This window comes from Mus musculus, chromosome 9 (genome assembly GCF_000001635.26).
Source record: "Mus musculus strain C57BL/6J chromosome 9, GRCm38.p6 C57BL/6J".
Classification (NCBI taxonomy): domain Eukaryota; kingdom Metazoa; phylum Chordata; class Mammalia; order Rodentia; family Muridae; genus Mus; species Mus musculus.
This window is the reverse complement of record NC_000075.6, coordinates 106,402,842-106,424,595: the sequence shown is the minus strand read 5'-3', so window position 1 is coordinate 106,424,595 and position 21,754 is coordinate 106,402,842. Positions and strand designations below refer to the sequence as shown.

Below are 21,754 nucleotides of genomic sequence, written 5' to 3'. Positions count from 1 at the left end.
TTTCTTTCTTTCTTTCTTTCTTTCTTTCTTTCTTTCTTTCTTTCTTTCTTTCTTTCTTTCTTTCTTTCTTTCTTTTTTTCAAGACAGGGTTTCTCTGTGTAGCCCTGGCTGTCCTGGAACTCACTCTGTAGACCAAGCTGGCCTTGAACTCAGAAATCTGCCTGCCTCTGCCTCCCAAGTGCTGGTATTAAAGGCGTGCACCACCACTGCCCAGCTAAGAATAGTTTTCTTTCTAGCAACAGTACAACAGTTTATTCTTTTATTCTCTACTCCTGTATATCTTCTTCATAAGGGACATGTTACTGGGAACCCTTTTGTCATTCAACAAGTTACATCTTGTCACAATGTGTCCACATCTTTGTCATGAAAACTTTCTGTAACAGGTCTGGTGGGCTGGCTCAGCTGTTAAAGAGGGCACCTGCCGCTCTTGCAGAGACCCTGTTCCCAGCACCGACATTACAACCATCAGTAATTCCAGTTCCAGGGAATCCTATGACCTCTCTTGACTCCTGCAGGTACCAGACATGCACATGGCAATTCTGGAGTGCATGGTGTAGGTTAGTGGTAGAGCACTGGCTTAGAACATGCAGGGGCCGCAGAGTTCTATTCCCATTTATAATATATAAATACATCGGTAAATTGTTCTAAGATACCGAAGGAGCTTCAGGCACAGAGACAGCAATGAAGAATACTGCCCTTCCTCCAGGGCCTTCCATTCTCTCTGTGTCTTCTGTGGTTTCCTCTTTTGTTTATTTGTATTTTTTTAAAGATTTATTTATTATTATATCTAAGCACACTGTAGCTGTCTTCAGATGCACCAGAAAAGGGTGTCAGATCTCATTACGGATGGTTGTGAGCCACCATGTGGTTGCTGGGATTTGAACTCAGGACCTTCGGAAGAGCAGTCAGTGCTCTTAACCATCTCTCCAGCCCTCTTGTTTGTATTTTTGAGACAGGGTCTATGTAGCCCCATCTGGCTTTGAACTCAATATTTAGACTAGACTGACCTCAAACTCACAAGAGCTCTGCCTCTGCCTCCCAAGGGCTGAGATTTTAAAGAGCGCGCCATCTTGCTCAGCACTGCCTTTGAGGAAGTGGTTCTCGCCTTGACTCCAGCCTGCGTCAGGTCTTGTCCTTGACAAGAGCCTCTTGCCTTTCTCTGAACTATATAGTCTTCACGCTGAACTCAGCAGCGCAGGGGTCTGTTTGTCTCATCTTTGACGTAAGACAGAGAGGGATTAAAGCAAGGTGCAACAAGTCCAAGACAAACTCGGACTGAACAATCCTCCTCGTGCCGTCTTTCTAAACCATCCAGCCTTCTTTGGCCTTTTCAGATCCACACCTCAATCTAAGTGAGATTCAGAGGAGCCAGCTCAGCAAAGTAACATGTTAGCAGCATGTTTCATAGTACTGTGTGTATGTGGGGACCTGACATAAGGTTGAAGAATTAAATGCACACATTTTAAAAATGCAAGGTCTTTTTTTTGGTTGGGAGATTATTAATGACTGCTTCTATTTCTTTAGGGGATATAGGACTGTTTAGGTCATTAATCTGATCCTGATTTAACTTTGGTACCTGGTATCTGTCTAGAAATTTGTCCATTTCATCCAGGCTTTCCAGTTTTGTTGAGTACAGCCTTTTGTAGAAGGATCTGATGGTGTTTTGGATTTCTTCAGGATCTGTTGTTATGTCTCCCTTTTCATTCCTGATTTTGCTAATTAGGATGCTGTCCCTGTGCCCTCTAGTGAGTCTGGCTAAGGGTTTATCTATCTTGTTGATTTTCTCAAAGAACCAGCTCCTGGTTTGGTTGATTCTTTGAATAGTTCTTTTTGTTTCCTCTTGGTTGATTTCTCCCCTGAGTTTGCTTATTTTCCTGCCATCTACTCCTCTTGAGTGAATTTGCTTCCTTTTGTTCTAGAGCTTTTAGGTGTGCTGTCAAGTACCCCCAGAGCTTGTGTCTCTAGCTGCATATGTAGCAGAAGATGTCCTAGTCCGGCCATCATTGAGAAGAGAGGCCCCTTGGTCTTGCAAACTTTATATGCCCAAGTACAGGGGAAACACCAAGAAGTGGGAGTGGATGGATAGGGATGGGGGGGGGAGGGTATAGGGGGCTTTCAGGATAACATTTGAAATGTAAATGAAGTAAATACCTAATAAAAAATTGGGAAAAAATGCAAGGTCCTCTTTGACTGCATGAAGGATTCCAGGTCACCTTGGGGTAGGAGAGACCCTGACCCCACCCCACTCCCATTGTTTTCAAGCCACTGTCTGCTCACAGATATAGTGAGTGCCCTAATACAAGAGATATGCTAACAGTCATGAAGACTGGAGGCAAACAAAACAACAGGGAATGAAGGGTTAAAAAAATACAGCTCTTAAATTTACTTCCTGCCAAGGGTTTTCAAAGTCTCTCGGGGAAAGATGTGCTGTGTGAAACATTATCCCAGGTTCAGGCTCTGTTAGTTCCAGTAGAAGTGGGAGGTGTAGCCCAGTATATTGCTAGGTCCTAACAGACCACCTTTAGCTCCAAGTTGATTGCCCCTCTAGGACTAAGGTATTCCACGTGGGGAATGTGAGATTGTCCACAAGGGGGCAGTATGGGATCATAGACGAAGTTCAGCTGCAGCGGGCAAGCAGGCCAACTAATGGCAGCTCTGCTCCCTCCCTTGGGAAGATCCCACACCCATCCACCCAGCAGCCAGCAGATTCCCTTCTGACAGACAGATCTGCAGATACAGCCTGAGGACTTTAGGTTGGTTCCGATCACCCTGGACTAACGACTCCTATATCTTTCCCCGGAGAAGAAAAGGCCAATCCCTGGGCAGCGCTGGGCACAGCTCTGGGCCACTTTCAGGTTTCCCAAAGCCAAGTCTTCCAGTGGTTAAAGGGACAGACTTCAATACTTACGTTTAAATTCTGACTTCCACGGGCTAGAAGAGCATTTCCCCTCACTGAACCTCGGTTGGCAGCACCCAACACTGAATGAGCAGGAAGCTGTCCAGCACCCAGGCTAGAGGCTGAGGGTCGGCTCTAGATGTAGCACAGCGGCTGGGGTCAACCTGATGCCCTGGGCACCCACATCACGGCGGGGTAAACAGGGTCCTTCTGGAGAGCTTATGGTCTAGGTACACACTAGGATCCAGGGGTTTGTTTTCCTTGAGGCCATGCAAGAATACCAATGACATCCAGGTGACATAAAAGTCCCTGGCTTCTCTGACCAATGATTTACTTGGAATGTCAGGAGTCTGGAGTAGGGGTGGCTTTTCTGCTCCGACTCTCCTTGCAACCTTCAGCGGGCCCATAAAGGAGGTATGTGTTATGTGTGTCCGGGGGAGGGGGACAGGCTCCCACCAGCTCAAGTCAGGGCTGGGTTGTTGCTCTGGGAAGATGGGCTGGCAGGTGAGAACCAAGCTCGCTCAGAGTTAGAAACTGAGCAGAGGGGAGGGCGGGAGGGGAGGAATGGATGGATGAGGTGAGCTCAGCAAGACAGGGCAAATCCCCGAAGTGGCTCCCCTCTCCCACCTCCAGACACAAAAGGAGGGTAAGGCGACTCTTTTTTTTTTTTTAAAACAAAGAGTGTCAGGACAGGAAGACTGAAGCTCTGAAGCTGCAAGCTGAGAGGGACACCCCTCTCCTTTCCCTCCCCAGCAGCCTCCACTGACCCCAGCAATGCCGTTGCCTTGACAACCACAACCCCCTTCCAGTTCCCCTTTCTCCTGTAACCCCTTCTTGTCTGGATTCCCATCTCATCTTCTCCCCCCCTCCATCCACCTCCCTAGCCCAGGCTAAAGAGGGGCCCCCGGGGGGGGGGTAGGAGAGGGAGGACTCTGTTCACCAAGCAGCCCTGGGGTTAAAGCTTTGACTGCCTCCCTGGACCTCCCCTCCCTGGGGATCATCTGGAAGGCTCTTGGAAGGGGAGAGAGGGCAGGATGATGTGACCTTTCAAAGAATTCCTCTGAATGGATGATGGGACTATCAAGGCCCAAAGACTAAAAGCTTCAACTCTCTGAGCTCCAGCCCTCTTGCCTGAGGCTGTGACTCGGGAGCCTCCCTTGCCAAATTTAGGAAACCGATCCGAAGCAGGGGCCTGAAGATCAACAGCTCAGCAGCTAAGAGCACTGGCTGGTCTTCCAAATGTCCTGAGTTCAATTCCCAGCAACCACATGGTGGCTCACAACACAACCATCTGTAATGGGATCCTATGCCCTCTTCCGGTGTGTCTGAAGAAAGCAATAGCATATATTTTATATGTATATGTATATATACATATATATATATATATATATACACATACACACACACACACACATATATATATATGTGTGTGTGTATATATACATTTAAAAAAAAAACAGGCCTTATAGGTGGGGAAGATGAGACAGGGAAGGAGGTAGTTCTAGAGGCTGATTAGCGGGAGATCTGCAGGGATGCCCCTGAACTCCTCATGTGTCCCCTAAAAAAGGGGATGTGGCAGTGAGCGCTGGGACTCCCATCCCAGCACTGGGTAGGACACTCAACCAACTATCCAGGGAATGCTAAACCTTCCCACTTGCCTCAAGCTGGGGAAATTCTTGTGACACTGTAGGTACAAAGGGACCCTCAGGTGCCACCTGGCAGATTTGTAAGGCTTAAGTCCCAAACTCATGTCTGACTGGCAAAGCACTACTACCATCACCAAGTGGCTGGAGGCTGTGGAACAGGGCACCCAGAGTGGAGAGGTCGGGCAGAGAGGGAGCAGGAGATGGAGAAGAGGCCTGGGAGCCCCCTTGTGAAAAGGCAGGTCTGTGGAGTCAGACAGAGGGAGGAAGGCGTAGCAGGGTGGACAGAACAAAGGCCAGGTGCTCCCTACAGTCCTCCCAGCTGATCCAGACTTCTTCAATCCGTTACTGCATTTTTGAAACTCTAGAAAGCTGGCAGTGTGTGTGTGTGTGTGTGTGTGTGTGTGTGTGTGTGTGTGTGTGTTTCTCTGGGAAGCTTTGCATGGTTATGATCGGACCTTGCTACACTCACTGGGACTTTTTGATTATTCTATAATGCAATTAAGACTGAAGTTCAGGAAAGCGAACTGAACTTTTTCTCCCCCATCAAACTACTCCTGGACACTCTCCTGGGCTTGAACTCTAAGGACAGCTTGAGGAAGGAAGTTGATGCCTTCTCTGTAAATGGCAATCAGGTAGAGCGAGCCAAGGCAGCAGTGGCAGCTGGGAGATGTAGAGTCCTCTCATCCCCAAGATGTCCTCCCCCCCATTCCTGTCATTAGGAAATTCTATGCATTCTCATGCACTCTCACATTGCCAGCATCCTTCTCCAGTAGCAAATATCTGACCCCACTGTGGGGGCTTGTGGTGAGGTCTCAGGATCAACTCATTCCAAGCATCTTCAGGACCCTGACTCAGTGACTTGCTCACACGGGTGCTCTCTAACCCTGGTTAATCCCTGTCCCTTATGCTTGACAGTTACTTTGGCCTCTGCCTCTTGGTAACTCTTCAAGACCAGGAGCTGGCAGCCAGAGTCAGCGCCTTCTCATCCTTTCTGATAGTTCACCCAAAAGACAAAGGGTGACTTGAGCCCTACATGGTGTTATGTACCTGTAACTCCACTGTGCTCAGGAGATACGGAAAGACCAGAAGTCACAGAATCTAGGCTATCAGTACGTTTGATACAGACTGGGCAAAAGAGAAGAGAGAAAAGAAGGAGAGGGAGAAGAAAAAGGGAAGAAGAGGAGGAAGGAATGAAGGAAGGAAGGTGGGGGAATGGATGGGTGAATGGATGGATGGATGGATAGATAGATTGATGGAGCAGAAACCCAGACAAGGCAAAATATAGGCTCCTCTGCCCTACCCCCAGATCTCCCCTGATGGGAGGAGAGACTGCCAGTCCTCTTGATTTGGGATAAGGGTGTGGGCTGGGGTGGAGGCTGGAGGAGGACCGGTGGATTGGGCTGAAGGCCAGAGGCTGAGAGGTGGCAACAAAGGGCATATGGGGACCCCGGCACTCTTAGCAACGCACAGCAGCACTGGGAGCCAGCGCGAGAGAGGACTGTCTCACCGACTGCCTCCCGCCTGGCACCCAGCCCGCGCAGCACTGGTTTTAATCGGTCGCTTTCCGCAAGCAGCTCCTGGAGGCGCGGGGGCGGCTTCCCCTTGACTTGAATCTCCTGAAGGAGGCAGTATGGCTAAAAATAACTTGAATCGCTGCGGCTCCCACCCTGGCGCAGAGGAGGGGCCAGGGGGTGCGGGGGCGGCATTGTAGGGAATGTGGCAGCAGCCAGGAGGGGGTTCCCTGAAAGGAAGCCGAGAAGAGTGCGTGCTGGCAGGTGGGAAAGGGTGCAGTCTGCAGAAGGGAGCGGGGTCCCTTCTCATTTCCCTCTAGCCTCCAGGCCTACGCTTCGGGGGCTGGGCTTCTGGAATAGGGCTGGAGGCAGTTAGCTATCACCCCTGCTCATTTGTATTGGGGTGACAGGCCTGGCTGAGGTGTGGCATGGGGACTCTTTGCAACTGCATAGTCTGTTTGGACAAGAGCCCCCCCCCCACCCCCCCATGCACTCTGGCTTTTTGCCTGGAATGCAGGTCTACCAGGCATCAGGCAGAGGCCTGCATCTGGACTTAAGTTCCTTGTGTGAGACACTGAACCCCAGCATCCTTGTCTGAAAATTAGGTGCGACTATGAAACCAAGCGGCGGACTCCGTCCCCACTGTGCAAGCCATTGTCTCACCTGTCTATAGTGCGTCAGGCTCTTCTGCCAGTTGAAGGGGCTACCCTGTGACCACCCTTCAGAGCTGGAGTCCTCTGGAAAACGGCTGGGGAACCCACAGGTTTGTAGAGGGTAGACAGTGGTGTCTGAAGACTGGGACATGTGTGGTATAAGGTAGGCACAGAGACTCCACTACCTGCAATGATGTTATCAGAGCCATCCCCAGCTCCATATACCAGGGCCACTGGGACACATCAGGGAGAGGGAACACAGCTGGCCTGAAGGCAAGCCCCAAGGCAACTCAGCAAGAGGGCAACCTGGTAGTCACCTGGAAAGGGGGTGGGGCACTGAAGCACTCCAGGGTAGACTGGAATGAAGATGTTGAAGCAGGAGCAGGGAAATCAACATCCTAACTAGCCTCCATGGAGCACCCTTGGGTGCTCCCTAACGTCCCTGAGGGGATAGTACTGAGGTTTTCTGTCCTCCCTTCATGAGGACACTGAAGTCGTGAGGAGGACCTCACCTAACCTGATGGCCGGCTGGACATCTGAAGCCAGATCCTCCTGGCATCAGATCTCCTTTTACTCTCTCTTCCTGTTCTGAACTTTGGGCCAGCAGAATCTGATGTGTGTGGAGCACTGGAGGTGGAGCAATGGGCTCTGATGTGAGACATTCCCTGCATCTGTGCCTCCAACCCCCCTTGACCCCCTCCAGGACTCACCCTTGGCTGCCTTGAGTTTACAAGAGCCCGGTGGCATGGCTAGGACCTGTTGGTACACACCAGGGGCCAGGGGGCCAGGGAAAGGAAGAGAAAAAGTGTATCTACCTTCACGGGAACACTACCAGTGATAACTCTAAGAACAAGAACGCAGCCCAGCTCTGGGGACATTTTTAGCAGCTCTGTTCCTAAGCAGAAACTAAGAACTCCAGGAATAGCAGTGACAGAACTGAGAAATCAACTGCAGCTCCCCTAGCCGCAGGAGCGAAGCCGTGAATCCTAAACCTTTATTTATTTATTTATTTATTTATTTATTTATTTATTTATTTATCCAGCTAGGGTTTCTCTGTGTAGCCCTGGCTGTCCCAGAACTCTCTCTGTAGAACAGGCTGGCCCTGAACTCAAAGAGATCTGCCTGCCTCTGACTTTGAGTGCTGGGTTTAAAGGCGTGCACCACTACCTCCAGGCTTCCAAACCATATTAATGGGGATAAGGCAAGCAATTTGCAAGGGGTTAGTTACATTCAGTTCAAAGCCCCAAACAAAACTAAATGATATAGTTTGAGGGTTTGATATCAACATGATAGGACTGTTAAAGGGCCAGGAAGTGACAAATGGTGACTTGTGACACTCTGGGAGAAGCAGGGTTGAGTGAAGGAAGCACGCGAGGAAGCTCCCACACATGGATGGGAGACAGGGATGTGAGCAAGACAGAGCCAGTCCTAGACCTCAGAGAGTCTGTGCACCCGCAAAGTGGGTTCACGCCTTTATTTAGGTCTGGAGTAGATCACAAGTGTTCCTTACAGTTATTCTCCATTGCCCCTTGGTGGTGTTGTTTACCTTAATCCTGTTACATTGAAACAGATAAACAAGGGACAGACACATAGTTAATTGGCCTCCTTCACCTGAGTACCAAGTCCCACAGAAGGAAGTTGGTTCTGAGGACTGAGCCCATACACAGTTCTCCGTCACCTTCCCAAGGAGGTCCAACTCCAGACCCTTATTTTTAGTTGCTGGGACTAGTTACTTTTCGGTCTTCCTGCCTATCTGTCTGTCTGTCAGTCCTCTGAGACAGAGTTTCTCTCTGTAACAGCCCTGGCTGTCCTGGAACTCTCTTTTGTAGACCAGGTTGGCCTCCAGTTCAAAGATCTGCCTGCCTCCTGAATGCTGGGATTAAAGGCATGTTCCACCACCCAGCTGAGTTGCTGTTCTCTGTTGCCGGGATGAAACACTGTGACCAAGACAACCTACAGAAGGAAGAAGTTTAGGGGCTTACAATTCCAGAGGGATAAGACTCCGTCATGGTGGTGAGGCGTGGATTCAAGTGGTAGGCATGGTGGCAGGGGCAGGAACCTGAGCTATCACATCTTTACTCTCAAAGCCTCCATGAAGGCTGTATTAGCTCTCCCCCACCCCTCCCGCTAACAGTGCCACCAACTGGGAATCAAGTGCTCAATTCTTTGAGCCTCTTTCTCAAACCCAATAGATACCTGATAGTCTACACTCTAGCTGGATGTCTCATTGAGCCATTCTCTTGTGCACTTACTCTGAGTAGGTCCAGATGCAGCCTAGAACATCAGGCTGGTAGGTGGACCGGAACCCTATGTCTGGGGGTGCCGGTGTCAGATGGGAAGATAAAATACAAGGGAAGAAAAGCAGGGCCTGTTAAGTTCTTTCTGCTGGTTTGAACAGAAAACAAGGTGGGATGAGACACTCAGTTTCTGTCTCAAGCTGTGTATCCCCACTGCCGGCACTCCGTCTGGCACGCATCCACCATTCCATCCATCCTTCAACCTACCATCCGCACAGCCATACAACTAACATCTGTGAGTAGCAGGATAATGGCTCCCCAAAGATGTCCTAGTCCCAGTACCCACAGTCGTTAAACAAGCCAAAAGGGAGTTAAGGCAGCAAGTGAGATGGAGGTTGCTAATTGTCTGGAGCCAAAATAGGGGGATTATCTTGGATTTCTCCTAGGGGACCTCATTTCATCACAAGGGTCTCGAGGAGGAGAGAGGAGTCCCTAAAGAATGTGAGGAGGATTTGGCAACATGGCTGAGTCTAAAGATGAAGAAACAGGGCCTGTGAAGGCATGGGAAATGAGTAGGAAGCCATGAAAGGCAAGAAAAGGGATGTTCCAGGGAGAGTCTGGACTGTAGCTGTCCCTGGGAGAGTTCAGCCTATGGAGACTCCCTTTCCAGAAGGAATTGGCATTGTTTCAATGCCACTAAATTTGTGGGAATCTCTTACAGCAGCTGTAGGAACTACACACACTGTCCATTCATCCAGCCAACCATCCATAGCTTTACCACACCTGCATTGAGCTGCCACGCTGTGGAAGGCACTCCAGACACTGGGGAGGTGGACACAGGGTTTCCACTGGAGCACTTTGCTCTGATGGTGGGAATGAAGCTTTTGGAAAGGATCATGGGAACATCCATGGCTTGTCAGATTTTTATGTACACTGTAGCTGAGTGCACTGTAGCTGTCTTCAGACACACCAGAAGAGGGCGTCAGATCCCATTACCAATGGTTGTGAGCCACCATGTTGTTGCTGGGAATTGAACTCAGGACCTCTGGAAGAGCAGCCAGTGCTGTTAACCGCTGAGCCATCTCTCTAACCAGGCTCGTTGGTTCTTAGTAACAGGAATGAGACAGACTATTGCAGAACAGTTGAGTCTTCCCTGAGGGCTGTCTGTTAGGAGCACTGTCCTTGCTCTGCTCAATGAGAAGGCAAAGAGATAGGTCCAACCAGGATGTCTTCCTGGGGTGATAATATACCTCCTTTGTCGTACAGGGCCTCTGGCTGCCCTGCCACTCAGCCTTGCTCTCTGTGCTTCTGGTCCATGGGCTAGTAGTAGCTATGCCTTCGGGATGATTGATGGTGGCTAAGGCACCTGCTCAGGGGCATAGGTTGCTGAGTCAGAAGAGTGTGTGATTGTGGACGATGATGGACAATTCTCTCTGAGGTTCTAGAACCTCATCTATGGAAGGAGACTAACAATGCCCCTGCTTCCCAGAGTCAGCTAGGGCAGAGAGAAACTGACCCTGAAGCCCAACCTCCTCAGGCCCTGGTGTATACAACTCCACACTCAATACCACTTGGGAAGGTGTAGTGTATACTTCACAGACTGTAAGTGTGGTGCACAGAATTGTCGCGCTCCACGAAGCTGTGGGGTGGGTGGGTAGGGTTAATGGCGTTTAGCCACTTTTGTGAGGAAAGAATTAACATCAAATCCCATTCCTGAGGTCCAGGCCTTGATTTGCCAGTTCTCATCACTGCACAGCTGGCAGGCCCTTGCCTGAGAGCTGCCTTGGGCCTTGCGGGCCATGGGCACTGCCCTTACCAGGCCCAGCTCATGTTACAGTCTTCCAGGAACAGCCTGTACCTTGGTGTGACTCTGAGAATGAGCCAAGAAGGTGTTGGCCATCTTAGTCCAATGTCTTCAAAGGCAAGACGTGTGTCTAGCCACATCCAGCAGATGTTTTAAGCCAAGAGTGTGGCCCAAGATAGCCTCTAGCCAGTGAGCCGGGAGGCTTAGTGTACCGAAGTGGAGACAGGGTTTAACCTCAGAAGGAACAATGACCGCTCAAAGGTGGAATTTTAGGCAAACGTGTGTGTGGGGTGGGCAGAGTCTCCTTTCAGGGAAGTCCTCATGGGGGTAACTCGGATACCCTGTTTATGGTCACTCACTGAACGTGAGTCACTTTTTTTTTCTACACATGAAACCATAGATTTCAGCTGTTGGGCCTTACTGGACCCAAACCCCATGGTCAGGAGTCACTGTGGGGAGCATGCTGCCATACTTACAAGAGAATCAGAGTGTTAGTCCCGGCCTCTTTATTGCCTCAGGATAGTACCCTGTTTCTCCAGGCCTGGTTTTCCTTTTAGAAAATGGGGCGATACAGAGTAGCCACATTTATGGAACCTACCCAGCCTGGAGTCTATATCCAGACATCTTTTGTATCTTTCTCATTGTTCACCTGATTCTGGGTGAGTCAGCTGAGGATTCAACAGGAAGCAGGCTGCCCGAGGGCACAGAGTCAGTGATTGGCAGAAGCAACCTCTACCTAGGACTGGCTTATAGAGCAGAGGCATGGAGAAGGTGGATGTTGAATTAGGGGTGGGTTTTACGCTGTCTGTCTGTCTCCCTCCCTCCCTTCTCCCCTCTCAGTGCCCTTCTCCCTGCTGTGCTCTCTGCCAGCTCCAGACCCTAAAGGTGACATCCCAGGGGAGACTTATGGACTAGACAACATCTTTCTCCAGGTGAGCGCCACCTTTTTGGGTCTGATGCCAGGTATCAGAACAGAACGCGCGCGCGCACACACACACACATGCACACACACAACCTGGTCATCTACCTTGGCCAGTGTTAACTAGGATTGAGAGCACAGATGGGAGGTCCCCATTGTATAGACATCCTACAGGGGACAGGCAGCACTTGTAAGTACAGGTCCTAGGTTCCAGGTCCTACACATGCTACACTGTCAAAGGGACTTTGGAAAAGTCACTTATTCGGTATCTCCATCCCCTGACACACATGTATTCTATTTGCCTAACAAATACAGCTCTCCCTCTGTGTATTGCACACCAAGCCAGATACCATAGGGAGAGGATGCGGAGCAAGGCCTGGCCTGCCTTTGGAGGTTAGACAGGTGAAAGTATGCGGCCAGTTGAATAAGATCAGCCAGACAATGACTCTGGTGTCTGGAACGGTGCCCTGAAGGCACAAGGGCACAACCTGTTCTAATGAATAGTGATGTGTCAACCCAGTTGGCCTCAGAGGCCAACAGGCAGTTAGGGCTCCAGTGTGTGTGTGTGTGTGTGTGTGTGTGTGTGTGTGTGTGTGTTTGCATACATGTGGGTATGTGTCATAGGACTGGTTCTTCTCTGGGAAACAGTTGGCAGAAGCCTTGAGGTCTCACATTTCTGGGGTGAGTACTGCATGTGTTTATCAGGAAATACCTGGGTACCTAAGCAATGGGGGCTGCAGAGCACCCGTGGTTATACAGAGGTTGCCCTCGAGCCAGTGAGGAGGAGAGAAGAGAGATTCGGTTGCAGTGTGTTCCAGACTTAGCTCTCAGCCTCTGACCTCTGGCCTTGGGCCACAGTAAATCTCAAGAGCTATCCCCAAGAAGAAACCCACAAAGGTTTCCTAGGCCTTTTCTCTGGAGAAGGCTGGGAGCAGGTCTTTCAGATGACACCCCACCCCTGCCCCCAATCCTGAAGTTGTGCGTAAAGATAAGAAGCCACATGCCTGTGTCAGCTCTCAAATGCACTGCAGTGTCCAGCCATGTCGGTGCAATCCAGCCAGTCTCTCTCCTACATTGTTGTCGTGGTGCCTCCTCTGCTGGGCCAGGATGGCACTGGGATGCCGCTTTGAAACCCACTCCAGCCAGCCGGCCAGGATCCTTTTACTTACTTGCGTTTTCTTCTTGTTTGAGACAGGGTTTCATGTAGCCCAGGCTGGTCTCAAGTTTGCCACGTAGCCGAGGATGACCTAAAACTTCTGATTCTTCTGTCTTTCATTTCCGATATGCAGGGGTTGCAACCAGAGTGCCTGGGTTTGTGTGGCCCTTGGAGCGAAGCCAGAGCTTCATGCCTACCACTACCAACCAGGTGCATCCCTAGACAGATAAACGTAGCTTCTTGATGTCTCGGGGCTGGGTGTGCTTTTCTGAGTAGTTGGCAGTTTTGGGACCCGCCCCCTATCATCTGGAGAGATAGATAGTGGATGGAATTTTCAGTTCCACAACGGAACCAGCAAAGAGCCTTAGTACGGAAAGCAGCAAACCCAGGTATTTCCTGCAAGCTGGTTCTTCATGGTCTCACTTCCTCCTGCAGAGCCTGACAGGCAGCAAGCAGCTCCTTGTATGTTCAGAAGGAGACGCAGCCCTGCCCACTGAACCACCCAGCCTGCTACTCATCATCCCGGGGCAGAGCCCATCTGGCTCTTTTCAGTCAGTTGCCTAGCACACAACAGCTGCGTGAGAGTCTACCTCCAGGTCCCCAAATGTGCTGTTAAGCTGTCCTTACCTGACTCAGCCTGATCATTCCATTTTTGGTAGGGTTCCAGAACTTCCGAACATAGCCCTCTCCTTGTACCTCCCCTGAACACAGGCTGTCCATCAATCTTGTTCTCTTTACTTCTGTGTGGAAGGGATTCCCAAGGATAGATCGAGCCTACACAGCTCTTTGGAGTACATTTAGTTACTCATTTAGTACTTCAACTTCCATCTCCTCGGCCATGGCCCGTACCTCCTCCCTGAGGAAGTCTTGCAGAGACCCTGAATGGCTTCATCACCCTCTCACCTCCTGAATCCCCCCTTTGGGTCCCATTCTAACAGCCCACGTTCTTCATCCCACCACTGTGGACACCTCAGCATCCATCTCCTGCGGCTCAGAGCTGCCTTGGGCAGGAAAGATAAGACAAGAGCACCCAAAGTCTGGGAAAGAAGCAGAGGTCAGGGGTCTGCAGGGTTAGATCCCTGAAGGAGATACCCAGCCAGGTCTCTGTAGCCTACGGTGGAGGCAGAGAATAGAGGTGGGGAAATGGCAGGGGCTGGTCCCAGGTCCAAATTCAGGTCACTCCTGGCCTGCTCAGCAGCCATTCAGTAATTAGGGGCCAGCAGGACATGGGCAGGAGGGTGGCAGAAAGCCTAATTGTCTGATTTCTCAGGTAATTAACAGGCTGCTGTCTGGCCTGTCCCCACAGGGCCCCAGCATCCGCCACCCCATCCCCTGAGCAGTCCTAGCTGCCTAATGAGGCCAATTACTGAGTGGTGTCTGGGCCCTCATTAACCACCTAGAAAGGTCATGTGGGACTGGCACCAAGGGGAAGGGTTTGCTTAGCCAGCTAGCACCCCCACCCCCATTCCAGAGATCAGGCCACAGGTGGCTGTCGCAGCCCCTTAAACCACAGCTTGTTAGACAGCTGCAACATAAGTGCCTCTCTCCTCTCAGGACACTAGCTGCAGTTTAGAACTCCCTTGCCATCTTCAGCAAAGTGGTCTTGGGTATGTCATTCCCCTGCCTGGTCTTTGGGCTCCCAGATTAGAGAGGTTGTATGTAAATCCCTGCTATACAGTAGGTGTCTCCACATATGCTCAATGCTTGTTCAATACATGCATCCTTCCTACAGGCCAAAGCTTTCTGCACTTGTAAGGGAGGCCAGAGGAGAGGGCTTGTGGTCATGAGTATGTCAGAATTCCACTCTGTAGGACACGATCATGAAGGCCAAGGGAAGCAGGGACAGCCCCAAGGATTCACCCAGCCTAGGAGTCAGAAGAGAGTAGACAGGCCAGGGAAGTGATCTAGAAGAAAAGAAGAAGAGAAGAATCCCCAAGAAATGGGGAGATTCAAGTCCGTAGTAGTGAGCTGGAGACATAGGTTAGCAGTTAAGAGTACATACTGCTCTTGCAGAGGACCCAAGTTCAGTTCCCAGAACCCAAGTCCATCAGTTTACAACTGGTTTTTGTTTTTATTTTTGTTCTGTTCTATTTTTTTGGTGATTTTTTTTTTTTAGATTTATTTATTTATTATATGTAAGTACACTGTAGCTGTCTTCAGACACTCCAGAAGAGGGTGCCAGATCTCATTACAGATGGTTGTGAGCCACCATGTGGTTGCTGGGAATTGAATTCAGGACCTTTGGAAGAGCAATCAGTGCTCTTAACTGCTGAGCCACCTCTCCAGCCCTGTTTGTTTGTTTTTTAAGATAAGATTTCTCTGTGTAGCACTGGCTGTCCTGGAACTTGCTCTATAGACCAGGCTGGCCTCAAACTCAGAGATCCACCTGCCTCCGCCTCCTAAGTGCTGCGATTAAAGGTGTGCGCCACCACTGCCACCACCTGGCTTTACAACTGTTTGTAACTCTAGCTCCAGGGGAATCTGATGCCCTCTTCTGGCCACTGTGGGTACCTGCACCCATGTGCACATACTCTACACAGATGCATACATACACGCATAATTAAAAATAAAATACATCTTTAAAAAATAAGACCCTAGTGAAGCCAGAGGAGCCCTCACCCTCTCTGAACTCTCAGCCTCCCTAAAGGGTGCTTCAGGGTCTGAGAGTGCCCAGGCTGCTGCCAGGCAGGATCTCTGCTTCTCCCTCCCACCCCACCCCCGCTCGCTCCCCCTGCCCATTTTTTGGTCTGTTTGTGCCCTTTGTGCTTGGTTCAGGAAATTCGATGAGCATTGTCCCCCAGGATGCTGAGTTATTGGGGCTTCTGTAGTTTCTTGGTTTTTAAGAGTTCTGTGACCTAATTCCAGGCTGACAAATCCCATGTTGTCCCAGCTCCTGTAATTGTCAGCCTGTGCGTCTGCTGCAGGCCACGAATCTTATTCAGGGTTTCCAGTGTGTGTCTCTCAGGAGCCCTTGGCTCAGAGGGTGAGATGAGTGCTCAAGGCAGGGCAGCAAATGGGGGCCTTCGTCTCATAATCAGGGCTAATTTTAGCTCTCCCTTCTTTTTTGATTTTGATTTTTTTTAAAAGATAGGAGCTCACATAGCCCTGGCTGGCTTCACATCCACTATGCAGCCGAGACTGGTCATGAACTGACCCTCCTGTCTTCACTTCTGGGGTTCTGGAATTACAGACGTGCACCCCCATACCTACTCAGCTCTCCTGGGTTCTCTGTGTGCATTGAGCATGTGCAGAGACTCACTAGGCAATTGCATTTTGAAGTTGTAAACTTGTGAAATGAATGTAGCAGAGGATCCCATTTTACAGAAAGGAATACAGAGGCTACTGTGGGCTGAGGCTGTGCAGTTTGGCTCAGGTCAGTGTTCCTAGGATGGAGAACCAAGATTTAAACCCAGTTTCTACTCTGAGCCTCCAGGAGTGCATATTCCTTCACTAGAGAGAAAATCAGATGCAGGGGTTAAGGGTGTGTGTTGCTACAATTTGGGGTATGGATGTCTGCCATTTTGCCCCAGGAGAGTTTTGCCCCAGTCTCAGATTAGCCATCACACTGTATTTGTGTGTCTGAGGGTCCATCTACCTCCTCCCCTCCCTATTCCACTGAGGGTTCTGCTCTGTCCTCAGTCTAAACCAGTAAGCTTCGTCCCAGAAATAGAATTCATTTCCACCTCTGTTCTTCCAAGTCACAAATCACCTGGTGTGACATGTTCCTAGTGTCATCTTGCTTCAAGACCTAGGGCGAGGTGCCTGTGAGGCACACAAAGCCTCCTCTAGAACGAGGGACCTGGGTGAACCAAGGATAGAAGTTGAGAACGAGAGGAGGGGGACTAGTCTCCCTAGGCCTGGCACTGGTGTGAGGCTCAGTTGAGTCACAGTCAGAGATCCTGCATCCATCTAGCCTCAGTTTGGAGGTTTGTTTTTGTTTTTTGTTTTTTTTTAACCTTGCTTGGCAGCAGAGGTCCAGACTTGATCTGAAATCAGGTGCTACAGGGCAGGAACAGTACTCAGATCTAATGAGGGTAGAGGTGCAAAATCAGCCTGGGGTCAAGACTAGAACTTAGACTAAGGTAGGGTTAGAGGTCAGGGGTCAGAGGGTTATGTTAGTCAGCTGCTGCTGCTGACTGAGGAGGAGTCCCTCAGAGACCCAGAAACTTGCTAGAACTAGATCAGTCAGGCTGAGAACAGAGAATAAGCAAGATGGGGCTTCCAGGGGTTGAATATGACTTTTGAAGGAGCTAGGGACCAAAGCCCCACTTTCTGAGGCTCCATCTCAGCTTTCCGGTCCTCAGGATGCCCCCTGCTCCCCCCCCCCGCCCCATCTCCATTGCTAATCGCTAAACTGTGGGTCACATCTAGCATTTACCATGCTCCTTCCATGTTACCAGATTCGGCATCACCTTCCCCCAGTGCTCTAGACCGGTTGTGTATAGGTTTGTGGCTGTCCCCACAGCCTAGCCTTAGAGGCAACACTGGACTACAGCACTGTCCCCAGTCACAGCTCAGAGTGTCATTCTTTGCCAAGCAGCCCTGAGAGGTGGTCCACCTGAACAGCATGGAAGCACTTTCCCCAGACTGGCATTATTCTGCCTCAGTTTCTCCACTTCTTCCTACGGCCAACAGAGCAAGGACAAAAATGTTGAGAACATACCACAGCTTCATGAGAACCAAAGATGGAGGAATCATGCAGGAAGGGGCAGCCAGTCAGGGGACAGGGCAGGAAGGGTGCAGACAAAATCCTTGTCACAGTCAAGCTCCCCTCTGTCTCCCATGGGCAGGTCACAGAGCAGCCTTACGCCATTAACCTACTAGAGCTCTGGCCCAAGAGGATCTCATGAAGGCTCAAACCAAGAGGCAGCTAGAGGCATGCCTGAGGGGGTGGGAGCTGTGGGGCTGAGAGAGCCCCAGGGGAAACAGAAATGGAGAAGCTTAGAGCCAATAGGGGAGGTGGGGACAGGAGAATTGTCTGGCCTGCCTAGGAAGTGAAGTTTCCAGAGTTTGGCTATGAGATAGTCCCTGTCACCTCCTCCAGCCAAGCTATTAATACTCACTGCGACCCACGCACCCTTGCTGGGAGGACGCCGAGTTCCCAGGGGGGCTAAAAAAGGTCTGGGATGGGGGTGGCCATCTCTCCTCCTCCTCATCTTGTTGAAGGAGCTGGGGCCAAAGGTCAGAAGAGCTTGGAAGGCAGGGAGGCCGAGTGAAGACAGAGGATAGAAGATATCCGGGCACAGTCTTTGGCTTCCACATCAGAGGAGCAGGCACTCAGCCAACAGCTCCCCATTTTGCAGAGGCTGGGAGGGAAGGGGCTCAGCCACGTTCACTTCCAGGAGGAATTCCACTCTAGATCTCCATTCTGAGTGCTCATCCAGGCTTCTTTTTCCTGCAGAGCTCAGTGTGGTCGCCCTGGGTTACAGTGGGTTGGGGTAGGTAGCTAAGGGCCGCCTATCTGCTTAAATCATTAGGTGCTTAGCAGGAGGAAGATGGCTTCAGGGAAAGGTTTGGAGCCTCTAGGTGGAGCCTTGGTTACCATCACTGACTGTCATGGCAAACACCTTTAAGCCCAGGACTAAAGAGGCAGAGACAGGCAGATCTATGTGAGTTCATGGCCAGCCTGGTCTACAGAGTGAGTTCCAGGACAGCTAAAGAGAGAGACCAGACCTTGTCTCAAAGAGAGAGAGAGAGAGAGCAGGAAGAGGAAGAGGAGGAGGGGGGAGAGGAGAAGGAAGGAGAGGAAGAGGAGGAGGAGGAGGAGGAGGAGAGAGAGGGGGGGGAAAGAGGAGGGTTTACTGTAATCCATTTATCCATTTTACAGATAAAAAAACTGAGGTCAGTGGTATGGTCTACTCAGAGTATGGGCTGGATTAACTCAAACTATGCTGTCTCTAGTTATAAGTCATCACAAAGGAAGTTTTCTGGTTTGTTTTGTGGGCCTATGAAAAACCATCCATTTCCTTAAGAAATTTCTGGCCCATCATTTATTGCAGATCCAATGGGCTGCCTGGACCCCCAGCGAGTATTTCCCAGCTCTCCTGACTTCTGCACTGGCTAAAGTCCTGCCCCAGAATTGGCGGCCATTTCTCCCCATTCCTGGTGCTCACAGGCACTGTACTTGAGCCTTCTGGGCTAAAGGCCACCAAAGGCCACCTGCTCTCTGTTGTATCCCTCTCCCTTCTAACGACAGATGCTCCAAAGTTCAGACACGGACCCCAGAAGAGCGCAGACTTGGCCAGGAGATTCCAGACAAGAAAGTGGCTGCCGGAAATCCCGACAGCTGCCTGGCTAAAAGGTCCTGGGCACCCAGCCCTGACCCTGGCCAGGCGGGAGGCCATGTCAGGTGTCCAGAGAAGTGGGGGGAGGTGATGGCTGAAGTTAGAGGCATTCTGCCTGTGGTTAGCAAGCTGTCAACACCTCCTCAATGGCCAGAGGGAGGGGGGTGAGGAGGGGGAATGGGGGAGGGAGGGAGGGTGTGTCTTTCCCTGATCTGGGTGGTTGGAGGGAGGATCTGAGAAGCTGATGGGCTTTGGCCTGAGGAATCTGAGAGAGAGCAACCAGGGCTCTGTCCTGAGGTGGCAGATCCTGTTCTGAAGTTTGAGGAGGTCGTCCAGTTTTGTCCTGGGGATCTGAAAGACTCTGTCTTGAGGGATCTAGGCCCAGGGAAAGAAGTGTAGTCATATGCTATGCTAAGGAAGTCCATCTGGTCTCAGGAGCCTGAAGAAGGGATAGGTTTATTTTTTTATTATAATTATTAGGAATTAGCAAAAAGAATACACACACACACATTTGTTTTTGGTTTTTGTTTTCATTTTAAGACAGAGTTTTGTCAAGTAGCCTTGATTGGATGAGAACTCACTAGAAAGACCAGGTGGTTCCCAAAGTTACCAGTGATTCTCCTGCGTCTGCCTACTGAAAACTGGGTGTCTTGAGGTTTTATGGCTGTGAACAGACACCATGACCAAGGCTACTCTTATAAGGCCAACATTTAATTGGGGCTGACTTACAGGTTCAGAGGTTCAGTCCATTATCAGCAAAGCAGGAACATGGCAGCATCCAGGCAGGCATGGTACAGGAAGAGCTGAGAGTTCTACATCTTCACCTGAAGGCTGCTAGGAAATGACTAGTTTCCAGGCAACTAGGACTAGGGTCTTAAAGCCCATGCCCACAGTGACACACCTACTCCAACAAAGCCACACCTTCTAATAGTGCCATTCCCCGGGGCAAGCATATCCAAACCATCACAATGGGATTGCAGGCATACCCCACAATACTAGGTGCTTTGTTACTTGTTTAAGATAGAATCTTAGGGCTGACATAGCTCAGTGGTTTAGAGCACTGGCTGCACTTCCAGAGGTCCTGGGGTCGATTCCTAGCACCCACAAGATGGCTCACAACTGCCAATAACTCCAGTTCCAGGGCATCTGATATCCTTTCCCAGCCTTTAAGGTTAGCAGGCACACATCCGGCACACATGCATGAACACACCTGCGCAAGTAAAAAAAATTTTTTTTTTTTTTGGTTTTTTTCGAGACAGGGTTTCTCTGTGTATCCCTGGCTGTCCTGGAACTCTGTAGACCAGGCTGGCCTTGAACTCAGAAATCCACCTGCCTCTGCCTCCCAAGTTCTGGGATTAAAGGTGTGCGCCACCACCGCCCGGCTTAATAATTTTTAATTAAAAAAAAAAAAAGACAGACTTTTACTCTGTACCCTAGGTTGACCTAGAACTTGCTGTGTAGCCCAGGCTGCCCTTGAATTTACTATCCTAGCATGAGTTTGCATCTACCTTGCTCAAGCTCCCTCGCTCCATCAACATTAGTCCTTTCAATCCCAAGGCCAGAGTGCATCCTGGGATATTCCCCAAGTAGTCTTTCTGAATTGATAAAGGCAGAAGGTACTATGTTCATAACTGAAATCTGATCTGGAGTGCCATGCCTGCCCTTTCTCTTTGGAGCCTCACCAGCAGCCCAAACCTTATAAAGGCATTGCTCATGGGCCTTTCTTTTCAGTGGTCCTCAGCCTGGTCCTAGCTCTATCCTAGCCCCAAGCCCCTGTTCTTTTGGCAGAACCCATCCCACTGCTACAAAGGACCTGGGCTTCCTGCCCATCCCAGCTGTCCCTGGGGCTCTGTCCAGGACTCCAACTACTCTCTTTGCTGGGTCCCTGCTCCTGTCTCATCTCTCTAGGATTTATTTATCTTTATCTCGCAGTCATCGTTCCAGACCTGTCTCTGGTTGAAGCTTCCTGTCTGTCTCTGTGGATACCCTGTGGTTCTTTGCCCCCGATCCAGTCAGATTGCCCCTTTCACTGTTGTTCTTGGACCCTCCTTCCTCCCCAAGCTGCCCACACCAGCTGAAACTTTGGAGAAGCTTAGAGAATGCTAATGGCGCCCTGCTCCAGGACAGTGGCTGGCTGTGACTCCCCGAAAAGGCAAGTGAGGGAAGCCCTTGCCCTTGGAGGACTTAATTTCCCTAGAGCCTATCTCTATTTAGGTCACTGATGACTGTGGGGCCCTCTTCTAAAGGGTGTGTCTATATCCAGGCATGCTTTAGGAAGTACCAGGGTACAGATGTCTATGCATATGGTAGGCGTTTCGTTCTTAAGCACAGGACATCGTATTCAGCAGAGTCCCCACGACTGTAACTGCTACTCCTCAGGGTCCCTAAAGCCATGATGGATCGGGTGAAGAATGGCATGGGCTTCGGCTGCTTATCCTCACACCTACCCCACAGACGGCATCACTCCTTCCTCTGTGGCTCGGTCTATACCCTCGCACCGGGACCTGCCCGTCCTCAAAGCCAGTCTGAAATGCACACAGCGAGGCTCTCCAAATTAATTACCACTGGCTTGGGGATATATTTTTTTAAGAAGACATTTTTTTTTTCCAGGAGGAAAAACACGCAAGAGCTATAATTAGTCAGGAAGA

The 21,754-nt window shown here is 50.3% G+C and overlaps 2 long non-coding RNA genes across 3 annotated transcripts in view; both read left to right on the top strand.

Moving 5' to 3' along the window:
• The first annotated feature begins 3,091 nt into the window (after positions 1–3,091).
• The window catches only part of Gm33616, a 32,233-nt gene continuing 13,570 nt past the window's right edge, over positions 3,092–21,754 (top strand). The window contains exons 1-2 of one of the 2 annotated variants that reach the window (XR_001779299.2): positions 3,092–3,310; positions 6,659–6,816. This is a non-coding gene — a long non-coding RNA (predicted gene, 33616). Of the gene's footprint in view, positions 3,311–6,245; positions 6,318–6,658; positions 6,817–21,754 lie in introns of those variants that run through there. The other variant, XR_379814.4, reaches the window with a different exon arrangement.
• Positions 10,338–19,098, top strand: Gm46131. The gene is made up of 3 exons (XR_001779300.2): positions 10,338–10,545; positions 11,618–11,679; positions 18,822–19,098. It is a non-coding gene; the product is annotated as a predicted gene, 46131 (long non-coding RNA).